Raw genomic sequence first — 12,404 nt, 5'->3', positions numbered from 1 at the left:
AAAAAAAAACAGACAAGGGACGAAGAAAGAGACACAGAGACGTTCACGAGCGCTAACTACCAACTGTTTATTCATGCTGAAGTACAGAAGATATATAGGAAGGGAATGAAGAGCATGCGCGTAGAGTGGTAAAGATAATGCACATCCGTCAAACAAACGAGTTAATCAAAAAACGAATCTATAAAAGCACATTCAGATGAGCATATGTGTACCGATGTGTCACTGACACAACGTTCGGACAGCTCTCTGATATAATAAGATTCTAAAACGAGCCTTGTCTTATCATTACCGCTCTTGCCAAGAATCGTGACTTCTCTAATCCCGCCCTACATTTACACGAAGCAAGGTGCCGTACAAGATTCACATCTGTGTCGTTATTTTCTATGTTTTTGGCATGCTCGCGTAGCCTCTCATGTGGGGCTTCATACGTTGGCCAAACTGGCCACTGTATTAATGACCGGCTACGGGAGCATGCCAAAAACATAGAAAATAACGACACAAATGTGAATCTTGTGCGGCACCTTGCTTCGTGTAAATGTAGGGCGGGATTAGAGAAGACCACGATTCTTGGCAAGAGCGGTAATGATAAGGCAAGGCTCGTTTTAGAAGCGGTTTGGTTTGGTTTATGGGGTCTAACGCCCCAAAGCGACTAAGGCTATGAGAGACGCCGTAGTGGAGGGCTCCGGAAATTTCGACCACCTGGGGTTCTTTAACGTGCACTGACATCGCACAGTACACGGGCCTCGAATTTCTCCTCCAAAGAAATTCAACCGCCGCGGCCGGGATCGAACCCGCGTCTTACGGGACAGCAGCCGAGCACCATAGCCACTGAGCCACCGCGGCGGCCGTTTTAGAAGCTTATTATATCAGAAAGCTGTCCGAACGTTGTGTCAGTGACGCGTTGGTACACATATACTCATCTGAATGTGCTTTTTTAGATTCGTTTTTTGATTCACTCGTTTGCTTGACGGATGTGCATTATCTGTACCTCTCTACGCGCATTCTCTTCATTCCCTTCCTATATATCCCCTGTACTTCAGCATGAATAAACAGTTGGTAGTTAGAGCTCGTGAACGTTTCTGTGTCTCTTTCTTCGTCCCTTGTCTGTTTTTTTTTTGCGCTGAATTATTTTTAACAGCATGCGATTGGCGTTGTTAACTATGTATGTGATATGTAGAGACCAAGGGAGAGTGTAAGTGATGTGCACACCAAGGTACTTGCATGACTGTACTGATTCTAAGGGAATATGATTCAGGAAATAAGTGGGGACACTTCTGTCAGTCCTAGATACGCGAAGAGATTTACACTTATTGATGTTAAGTTCCATTAGCCATGTTTTACACCACGAAGAAATAGCGTTTAGGTCTGATTGAAGGGTAGTTATGTCGTCGCTGCATGTTATTTCCCGGAACATTACACAATCGTCAGTAAATAAATGTATATGTGAGGAAACAGAAGGAGGGAAGTCGTTAATGTAAATTAGAAAAAGAAGAGGACCAAGGACGGAGCCTTGCGGGATGCCGGAGTGAACGGGTTTGACTGAGAGTTCTGATTATTGGCTGACACGTGCTGCGAACGGTTAGTGAGAAAATATTCAATCCAAGTAAGAAGTTTGAGGTCCATGTTGATTAGCTGTAATTTGTAAACTAAGAGTTTATGACACAATTTGTCGGAAGCCATAGAATAGTCAAGAAAAATACAATCTGCCATTGGACGATTATCAAGAATAAGGTTTAGCTTGTGTGTGAAAGAAGCTAGTTGTGTTTCGCAAGAATACGTTTTACGAAAGCCATACTGTGAGCTCGAGAAAAATGAGTTAGATTCGAGAAAGTTTGCAATACATGAATATAGGATCTGTTCTAATATTTTGCACGGGGACTAGTTTCCTGGCAGTGACAAATTTCATCTCACTTTGTGCCCCCCCTCGATGAATGCCTTTTTTGCAGAGGTGAATTTTATGCAACTTTCAGGGCCCAGTTGCAACAAATAATTAAAGCTTAATTTTTGTCACCCTGTACACAATAGATCTAGAGAAACAGTCACCACAATCAAGACACTTCTTAAGATTCAGTTTCATATTTGCAGGGTACACGTAGAAGCAATGCAAACTGAAACACGGGAGCGTGTGGCCGCCGCACATCGCGAAGCGATCCCGCCGAGAACCGGCGAGAATCGGCTGCAAAGTATCAGGCCCACTAAACATGGCCGGCTGCCCTGACTTCCCGCCGTCTTAGGTCTTCTCCCGTCCTGCCAGTGCGCTAATCACTCTTGCGTTGTGAGCAGCTCCGTTTGCGTCCCGACAGCCTGAATGGGCTAGCCTCTCTAATGCGGCGCAGACGCTCATGTCCACAGAGTCTCAGCGCGGGCTGCTTAGTCCGAAGGGAAGGGAGAATGAAACGAGCTGCGGGTTTTTCCTGCCGGCTGTCCAAATGGGCCCGCTTACTTCAAACAGATCACTGCCAGACCTCCTGACCAGTTGAACGCTTGTCGGCGGGCGAATAAAGATGATGGCCAGGGCGTCAGCATTCGGACCCCTAATGAGGATTGGCCTCCGACAGCCGAAGATCCCTGGTGTCATAGTGTCTTGCTCAAGCGCCTCCGGGGACCCACAAAGGGAACATCCCACCGGAGATGGCAGCCCTCCGTAGACGCGCAGCGTACTGTCAAAGAATCCTTGACGCGGAAGTTTCTTCTATGAGCCGACGGATGAAAAGAAACTTTTGGAATCACAAAACGAATCTGCCTTGCTGCGGCAGCCGGGAGTTAGGCGGGTGAAGTTGTCGCAGGTGTCGTAGTTTGCAAAAGTCGAGGCCACAGCTCTGTTAACAGTATCTTTAGCCCTCCGTCATTCATCATTTAGAAATGAAGCAGCGCCTTCCGCAGGCAGTATACGGAAACACATTCCATACGTTCGCATAAAGGTAACCGGGCGCGCCAGAGGGTTATGCGAACTGATGAGATAAGAAAATTTGCTAGCATAGCATGGCCGCAGTTGGTGCAAGACTGGTTCATTAGGTAATCGTGCAGAGACCTTTCTATCGCAGTGAGTATTATCAGGGCTGATTATGATGACGGTGATAAAATTGGTCGGTGGTGAGCGCAATATATTCTGTAAATACGGAAATTTATACGAGTGCTTACTGCAATTCGTGGCAGAAAACTAGGTCGTTAACGAGTGTTAGCACGTATAGAGGTAACGCTCTGACTGTTCCATGAAGTACTCAAGGAGAGCAAAATTATTCGTGCATGGACTTGAGGTAGCTTAATAGAACACTTGTGTCAAGGTTCCTGGGACAGAATGGAGCAGGAAACCTGCAGGGACGGTGTTGAGTTATGACCGTCTCAGAGGCGCGGGTAATGACGCGCGTGGTTAGATTAGTGCACTTGACTAATTACTCTGGCAACCTGCCACGTAATGAGGTATAGTTTTCACACTTGAGGGTAGTTTACTGGCTAGCGCTCTTCATTCAAGGATTGAGTACTGAGACAGCGGCTGAGGATCGAGAGCGCTAAAGACGACTGCGCCTGCTCCACCAGAAGTGATGATGTGGTGCATGTGCTTTGGGAGCGCATTACAATGACGTGCGGAGTGAAGGGTCCTGTAGGAGCACCAGGCACAGCTCCTCTGTTATAATAAAGTGTTTCTCTCTCTCGCTCTCAGAAAGAACAAGAAATACATAATCGCTGCGGCCGTGCTGCTACTTCTCCTTCTTGGACTGTTCTTGGCCACCAATTTCTGTGAGTATACTGGCCATAAATGACCAGGGCAAACTCTCTCCCTCACTTGAATGCCTAGCTCTGTACTGAAAGCAGCCTGAGGGAAAAGAGTATCTTTCCTCCGTTAAAGGAGTTACTAAGAGAATATCGTGTTCGGCTTGTTACTGTTCTTCTATTCTGTGCGAATCACTAGGCATGGAATTGACTTTTAGAGCAGAAAGACAGTAAATAACGAACTTGACAGGATAGAGCGCTAACCATTCAGGTTGTGTTTTTTGACAGATCGCTTGCTTTTGTACAGCTGCTGCTCTTATCAATGAAGTGAACGAAAACACTTCACACACGATCATGTCAATTCAACCGATAACCCAGCATCTCACGAGTAGCATTGCAAAGTTCCAGTGCTACTGCTACGCAAGATATTAGGGTGGGGTTTTTATTTTCAAAGAAAAACTGAGGGATTGTTGTCTGGAGGGATTGATTGCTGAAGAAAACTTGTACTCCTTATATGAGCCGTGATACCCGACGGCTCTAGCGATCGGATTCTGCACATACCGCCTGCGAGGCGTATACTGAAACCACCAGGCTACCGCTGCGGTAGTACGTATTTTCAGGTCCGATCGCGCTTCTTCATTTCTCTGATTGTCGTTGTGCGCTTCATTTCTTTGTCTTGCTTGACCTTTGCAAACTGTGGAAGAGAGTTTCGCTATGACCAGCGTTCATTCATGCTTCCTACCGGACATTGCATATCTAGCCGCAAGTGCTCATTTCACAGTCAAGAAAGCACTTTCCACTCCAGCAAACCTCTCACGAGATGTTGGCGGCTGTGACTGAAACCGTTATTCCCATATATGCTAAACGAATAGACCTCCTGCGAAGAACCATTCTGCTCATAGATGAGTCAGCCCTCATTCTTCGACGCATACAAGTTTTTCGATGGAAATTTAGCAACCTTTAGCAGCAGCTTTCAGCTCTGTTGTCAATAAAAGGAAGGTCTATAATGAAATTAATGGAGTAATACTGACACAACAGTTATGCGCTGATATCTATAGAGGTGCTTTACCAAACGGTCTTTGTGTCGGTTTAAGTGTGTGCTTAAATTTAAATATAGAGCTGGAGGGCGGCTGCGGTGATGGCCACCACATGTAAAAACAAATCTGCTTATATACTCACTTATACCGCACCCAACCCAGCACCTCATCCAGGCCTATAAATCCGCAGGCGGACCGCGATTATTGAGAAATTATGTACAAACAGATCTGCGTTCCTTTTTGAACCCTGATGCTTTGGCGTATACTAAATGAGCTCACACTGCGCGTACGCCAAGGTAAACACATCATTCTGACGGCCAGCTTTTTGGTTGCTAACTGTTCTCGCAAAGTCAGGAGCCATGCTTTCTAAATTCACTGTTCTACTGTTCACTTGGCTACGGCATCAACTGTGACCAAAGCAAGAGCTGGTGGGCAAGAAAATATCCAAACATAAACAAGGTGCGCTAAGCCGGCTAAGACGCACGGAACACGCGGCGCATGTTGTGGCAAAATCCACACGCGCTTTGTTTGCTGTGACTGGCTGTGCGGCAATTAATCTCGCCAGGCGTGTCAAACGCATCGCAATTCTCAGTCATTATCGGAGCCGGCGTCTGTTTTCCAGTGTGAGATTTGCGTGTGCCGCTCTTAGGCAAGCAATTACCACCGTGGAGATGTTTTTGTAACTAACAAAGTGACGCCTTCAGCCGCGCTCTCGTCACTGGGAGCAGCGACCAATAGCACAGAGCGAAAGGAAGCGGCGAGGAAATACACCGTTAGAATATTCAGCCCCAGATACGGCAGCAGCCGACTGTGGCTGACTGCTCTGCGTAGACAAAACACCAGTTTTCATCGCGACGTTTGCCTGCAGTCACTTCTTCCGAGCTCCAGAAGGATGACCCGGGCGACAATACTGGAAAGGTGACGTACCGCACGGACCCGCCACCTCGACCCACAGAGCATCCCACAACCGGTACGAGTGCACTGCCGACTGGCGGTGCTTTTATAGAGCATTCTGTGCAGGTATCTGTGTTCATGAGCACGCCTAGGCACTAGTGTCAGTGAGCAATCATTTTATGACTGAGCGACCACTATAAGACTCCAGAAGGACTCGATGGAGTTGCCACGCAGTCATAGGAAAAAACAGGAAGTATGAATGTGGGAGCCGTATTCAGTTTCAGGACATTTCTGTGCTGTTTCATTCTTCGCAGCAACGCGTTCTGAGCAGCTCACGAACTGACCGCGTTCGAAGACATCAGAGAGGAGTCCTAGTCAGGCATATGCTCCACACCACAGTGCAGCGTGTATTGTACATACCGGCGCTTATAAACCGAAGCGTACGTGCGCTGCACCGGCGCTCACAAAGGTGGTTCTTTTCCGACGTGGTTCCAGTTATTGCTGGCTAGGTGCCCGAGTGTGACTTTCAAGTTACAACACAGGAGTACGTGAAAATATTTGTGAAGGCGTACTTCGCGATATAGTGTACGAGCTTTAGAAAAAGATCTCCAACGCAGGCTTCCGAAAGCAGCGCCTTTCTTACGAAAAGTAGTAAGCAAGCGCTTATTTCACGAATATAAAATGTTAAAACGATGAGCGATAGAGGATTGACAGGCGAAAGATCGAAGAATACTTAGCGAGTTGTTGATTTTGGTGCTCTAGGTAAGCCGCTAAAGAATATCCTATGACACAATAATACCCTGTATTACGTCTCAATATCCATTCGTATTCGCAACGGACATAGAAACATTGCGTACTGAAAATTAGTACGCGTGCTGTTTAGTGAAACGGTGCACAAATATAGGAGGGGAGAAAATTTTAACGTGAAATTCGATACAAAATTTGAATAGAAATATATTACTATTTTAACGTACTCATTTGAAAACACCTGTGATTGCCATGGCGAGGGGGGATTCTGAATAACTGGCAGCCATAATCTGATAAGAAATGAAGGATTAAAAGATACCTAAATTATTGGTTTCGTTTTTATATACCAGTAATCACATAATGTGGAAATTTTCGATGATATGAATATAGTTAGGCAGTCGGGTACTCATGGTCTCACTATAGTTCTCATGATGTGCAGGTGCTGCTGTGTCGCTTGCATAGTGAACAAGTGGAACGAAAAGTACCATTTGCCAATATGTTAATATACGGTAGACCCAAAACCATTTGTCCTTGTGATTGACCAGTTACTCAGGTAGCAATGAAAGTCAAAAGTAGACCACACAAAACAAAAAAAAAATTGATGGTTCGTAAGGTAGTTCATCACCATAAAAAGGTTCAGTGCATACAGTCAACTTTCTGGTGGCTATTCTATGGCTAAACTCTGCTGTTCAAGTCACCTACGCTTTTCGTAGTTTGAAAATATCTTCCAGAAATTCCCAGTGGAGCATGTCCAAGCGTGATAGCGCTAACACCATTTTAATCGCTAATACTTCCCATAGATTGCAAGTATGTCCCAGAAAATAACTGCAAAGTTGATAGCACCTCCAAAATATTTCCCATTGGCATTCACCCGAGCGCAGCCATACGGCTACAAAGGAAAGCTATACAGCTTTCTCAGAAACTTCGTAGTTAAAGAAAAATTCGTCCTGGTCCGGGGTTCGAACCCAGGACCACCGCTACACCGGAGCAGTCGCTCTACCAATTGAGCTAACCAGGACGGCAAGCTCATGGTAGGGCGAGATCGAATTGATCAATAACTCGAAGTGGGAACAGTGTTGGTCAAATGTTTAGGGGAATCCCCCAACCATGAGCTTGCCGTCCTGGTTAGCTCAATTGGTAGAGCGACTGCTCCGGTGTAGCGGTGGTCCTGGGTTCGAACCCCGGACCAGGACGAATTTTTCTTTAACTGCGAAGTTTCTGAGAAAGCTGTATAGCTTTCATTTGTAGCCGTATGGCTGTGCTCGGGTGGATGCCAATGAGTAATTACTCCCTTATTACAAATCTACTCCACCTTGGGGGATTCCCCTAAACATTTGACCAAAATATTTCCCGTGTGAAAAAGGGGGCTGTATAACCTAATTCCCCTTAAGCAATCAAAATGAGGAAAATGGCAACAGGTGGTGTGACGCGTGCGAATACAAAATTCGCAAGGAGTAAGTCAAAGCGCTAGCATTGAAATATCTACACAGTCTTACCTGGTGAGCTATTCATGGCCTGAATGTACTGCTAGTGATGTGCAAGCAATATCGTATCTTATGCGAGGCAAAACATTTAAACGGAAAGCGTGCTCATTTAATTGTATCTTAGAAATAGGTGATAGCGCCTCTTGATCTGCATTGTTGTTTAGTAGAATTACATGTTTATTGTTGTTTCGTTAAATTACGTGTTTTTTAATAAAAGTCGATGGTTACTGAAGTGTGAGTTTAGTTACGTTGGTAGCAATGGAAGAAAAGAATGTGCAATGAACAAAGAAAAACTGAAAGCCATTGAAGAATTGATACAAGGAGTTGCATCGATACGCAAGTACAGCGACACGGAAAGGGCTTCACACCCATGACGCATACATGACGCCTAAGCCTTGTCCGTGCCCCCTTAATAGCGCAGAGGCGCAGAACTATGTCAAACAGAATAAAGTGCAAATATAAGCACCGTTGCTTTTCATATCAGCTGTATGAAAGCAGCAGGCTTCGGACAAGAAGTCACCTTCGCAACCCGTGAATGTTTGATAAGGAGCATGTAGAAATGGGCGCTGAAGCAGCTTGTGGATATCTTTATCGTCGTAATGATTAAAGTGCTGACACTTTTGGTATGTTGAAAGTAGATCTCAGTGGGAAAAAAGGGGGGAACGTTGACAGCACCAAGGAATAATTGGTCACGTGAGCGACAGTTGGTAAAGAAGGCACTTCTGCATCGCACTGCTAACCTCGATTCGCTGGCAACGCCGTCTTTACGCAGTGAAAACAACGGTAACGACGACAATGAAGCCAACGCAAAAAACCTCCACGACAACTACGACAGAGACGACGACCACTACGCGGACGACAACCCTAACTACGACCACGACCACGTCCACGACCCCGACAACAACCAGAACGACAACCACGGAGCGTCCTAGTGAGTGCCTCATTCCAGTTCAGACAATGAAACACATCGTTCATATCAGAGCGCTCTTAAGACTGGCTGGAAGGCGATCGCTGGTCGGTCTTGATAGCGAATAGCGTATTATTATTCCCGAAAATTGTTACACGCTTTCGCAGGCTCCTCCTAGGCAGCAACAGGAAGCTCTCAGCTTCACATTGTTCTTAAATTCCACTAAGAACAAAGCTCGTCCATTAGCTTCTTTAACTCTGGAAATATATAGAAAACGGAAGATAATGAGCGAGAAGTTAGTGAGGTTGCTGTTGATATTGTAAAGAGAAGCCTGCGTCGAGTGAGTAATTTCTGCAATATCAATGCTTACAGGAAATTACTTGGCTCTTACCGGATTGCAGAGCACCATCTAGCATGCGAAACCTTCCCTGGGGCCTTGTTTTGGTCCGGCACCGGCAGAGCAAAGCGAGTCAGATGTGACAAAAACTCCAGGAATGAACCTTTAGCAGCGGGACTTACTTGTATGCCAAAATTTGCACCACCACAACCCCCCCCCTCCCCCCCGTTTGCAGTAAAGGCGTGAGAAATATAGAGCGCAGGCTTCTTCGTCTACACGAACACCGTACTGTACTCGGCAGCACTAAAGCACTTCAATCCGGCATTCTCAGGGGAGTGCCCACATTACGGGGAGGTCTTTGTGGATACCTACCACGTGGTGTGGGCTGGCCCCTAAAATCTTTTCTTACGTCATCCCCACCCTACCCGAGAGGACTGGGAGGCTGCGCTGCTCGGTTGCTCCGACCTCCAAGCCCAACAAGCCCTGGTGGCTCAAACCAGGGTTGCCACGGAAGGCACGGGAGTCCCGGACTAGGGACCCTCGATCCCCCTCCAGTACTTAAATCACCGCAACCACCAGTGCAGTGCAGCTCGTCACTACTTCTGTCCTTCCACTACTTCCTTTAATTCCTTTGGCTAAAAGTTTCCTCTTTATTTTTACTGTCTCGCGGAGATCTGTCATGGCTTCCGAGAGGTGCGGACGTGTGTCGCATCGGCTCCGCAGTTTTTGACCATTCCGAACCGTACCAAACCACAGCGCCACCAAATTTTATTTGGAGCTGAGAGAACTCACAAGCCGGCCCACCTGGACACCAGCTTCCAAACGGTAGGACCAAATTTTGGCTCCTTATAGGACTTGGAAGCTCCGATTCGGACGGCGTCTCGGCGAGCCTACCGGCAGGCCGTCTTCGACTACGGGAATACATGGGCCGCTAGGCCTAACAAGGCAGCGGTGGTGCGGCCTGGAATCAACCCGCTCTGCGAACTACACATTCGATTAGACCATGGAAGGATTGCCCCAAAACTTGCCAGACGCGCAGGAGATGGATAAGGACGACCTCAAAACCACTGACTCCGAGAGCCCGGTGAGCAGCGCTGACGCGGCGTCCGCCACGCAGGAGCCTCCCAATCATTACAACAATGACGCCAGCTGGGAATTGGCATTGTCCAAACCAGAAGAAACTCCAAAGGAAAAGCAGACGGATCCCTGCGGGGAACAGTTCGACCACCCTAAACAATCCCGGCGAAGAGAACTCAACTCAACTCACCCTGACCGACGGAGGGCCAGCCGCCGCAGGCAGAAACGCCAACGGACAAGGAACGCGACACCAGCCTAGGCGCAGGCTGCATCCGCTCCCTAAGAATGATTTCAAAATTATCTTACGACCGAAGAACGAACTGGCTGTCAGACAGCTTCACACCTACGAGGTAGCCCGCGCTGTAGTCTCAGCGTGCAACCACCAATGCAAAGGCGAAGATTTCATAATAAGGCTCCGGTCGTGATCTAATATCATAATCGTAAGCACCCCATATGAACCAGCTGCCTAACTCATGAGGCGCATTACCAGCCTCACCTTTGCGGGACGCGCATTTGAGATGAACACCTACGTGGCCGCGCCGGACGATGTCTAAGGTGGCATGATGCATGGAATCGATCCCGGGACGACACCGGAAGAACTCAAGGCCCATTCACGAGTGCGCACCCAAGGAGTCACCATACTCAGCGCCCGGATGTTAGGAAAAACCAAGACGGCCGTCGTCACCTTTGACGATTCCATTGGCCCAAAATATGTTATCTACTACGGGGACGACACGGCATGCTACCCGTACCGCCCCACGAGACAAGTGTGTTATGTGTGTTTCCAGCAAAGCCATCGCTCCGACGTGTGCCCCACACCGAATGTGCGCGCGTGTAGCCAGTGCGGAACGCAAAACCCACCAACTGAACATTCCTGCACTCCCAAGTGCGAGATCTGTGGTGACGCCCACCATACCGGGTCGAAGGACTGCCGCGTACGACTCAAGAAAGTCAGGAGGCAGCGAACCAATGTGGAAACGCCAGCAACAGCGGCGGACGCGACAGCAGACGCCGCAGCCGCGGTGACCGCAGCAAACAGCCGCGGTGTTTCAGCTCGAAGGGAGACAAATCAGGGAGCCGCCCAGGATCCCGCTCACCGCGGAACCGTTCGCGGTCCCATTCGTTTCCCTCCACTGCCTCCCCCTGCGGGGATGAATGCCGGGAACCAGCACCGGAAGAAGGGAGAAACCGGGTCCGCCCAGAAAAGCAGCAACAAGGTTAGCTGGAGAGCCGATGCTCCCGGGATTGCTCCACACTCGGGTGGGACTGGGAACAAACACAACACCAATGCAAACAACGCATGCAACCGTGACCTTGAGCATGGAGACGCAGAGAAAGCAGCACTTGAACGCGAACTAAAACTTGCCCGCGTTAAACAGAACGAGTTGGAAAGCCAAATTGCGGAACTCACAAAGATAGTTCAAGACCTAAAATCCAACGGCCACCCGCTGTCGAACGCCACACAAACGCACTCCTCGGTGCAGATGAGCGATGAGGAACGCTCAAACCTCAAATCGGGAATAGAACAGATGATGCAACAAATGATGCAACATACGATGCATCAGGTACAAGGACAACTAGCAGAGCTACGGAGTGCCTTCCGCGAACAAAAAAACCGCCCTGCGTTAGCAGCACTCGCCAATCTACCTACATACCAGGAAACGGACAACAATTTCCCAAGCTCAAGAACATAAATTATGGCTAACACGAACCAAAGGAAACAAGACATCTTAGACATATGGCAATGGAACTGCAGGGGCTATCGCAAGAAACAAAGCCTCATCAAAGAATTCATTCACACGCAGCTGACACCGCCTGACATTATCGCACTTCAAGAAACGGGCGCGACACCCACTCTCACGGGATACACATGCTACGGCAGCCACATGACGGGGAAGACATCCATCTTAGTGAGCAAGGCAGTCATAGCCATCAATCACGACAGCATACCCGACACTGACATTGAACATGTGATTGTAGAGATCGTACCGATAAATAAAAGGAAAGGGGGAAGTGTATAGATCGTCAACGTGTACAGCCCCCCGAAGCAAAGAAAAGCAAATTTTTTTGAACACTTTCACGGTGCCCACAGACTAGCGAAAAACAATACGCTAATCATCTTGGGGCATTTCAACCCCATGGACAAGAGCTGAGGGTACCAAAAAGCCAGCATTAAAGGTAAAACGCTAGCTGAGGCAGATAACTTCAAC

This window comes from Amblyomma mixtum, chromosome 7 (assembly GCF_055824585.1).
Source record: "Amblyomma mixtum isolate Tamu chromosome 7, ASM5582458v1, whole genome shotgun sequence".
Lineage (NCBI taxonomy): Eukaryota > Metazoa > Arthropoda > Arachnida > Ixodida > Ixodidae > Amblyomma > Amblyomma mixtum.
The sequence above is the reverse complement of the archived record's forward strand: the minus strand, read 5'-3'. Positions refer to the sequence as shown.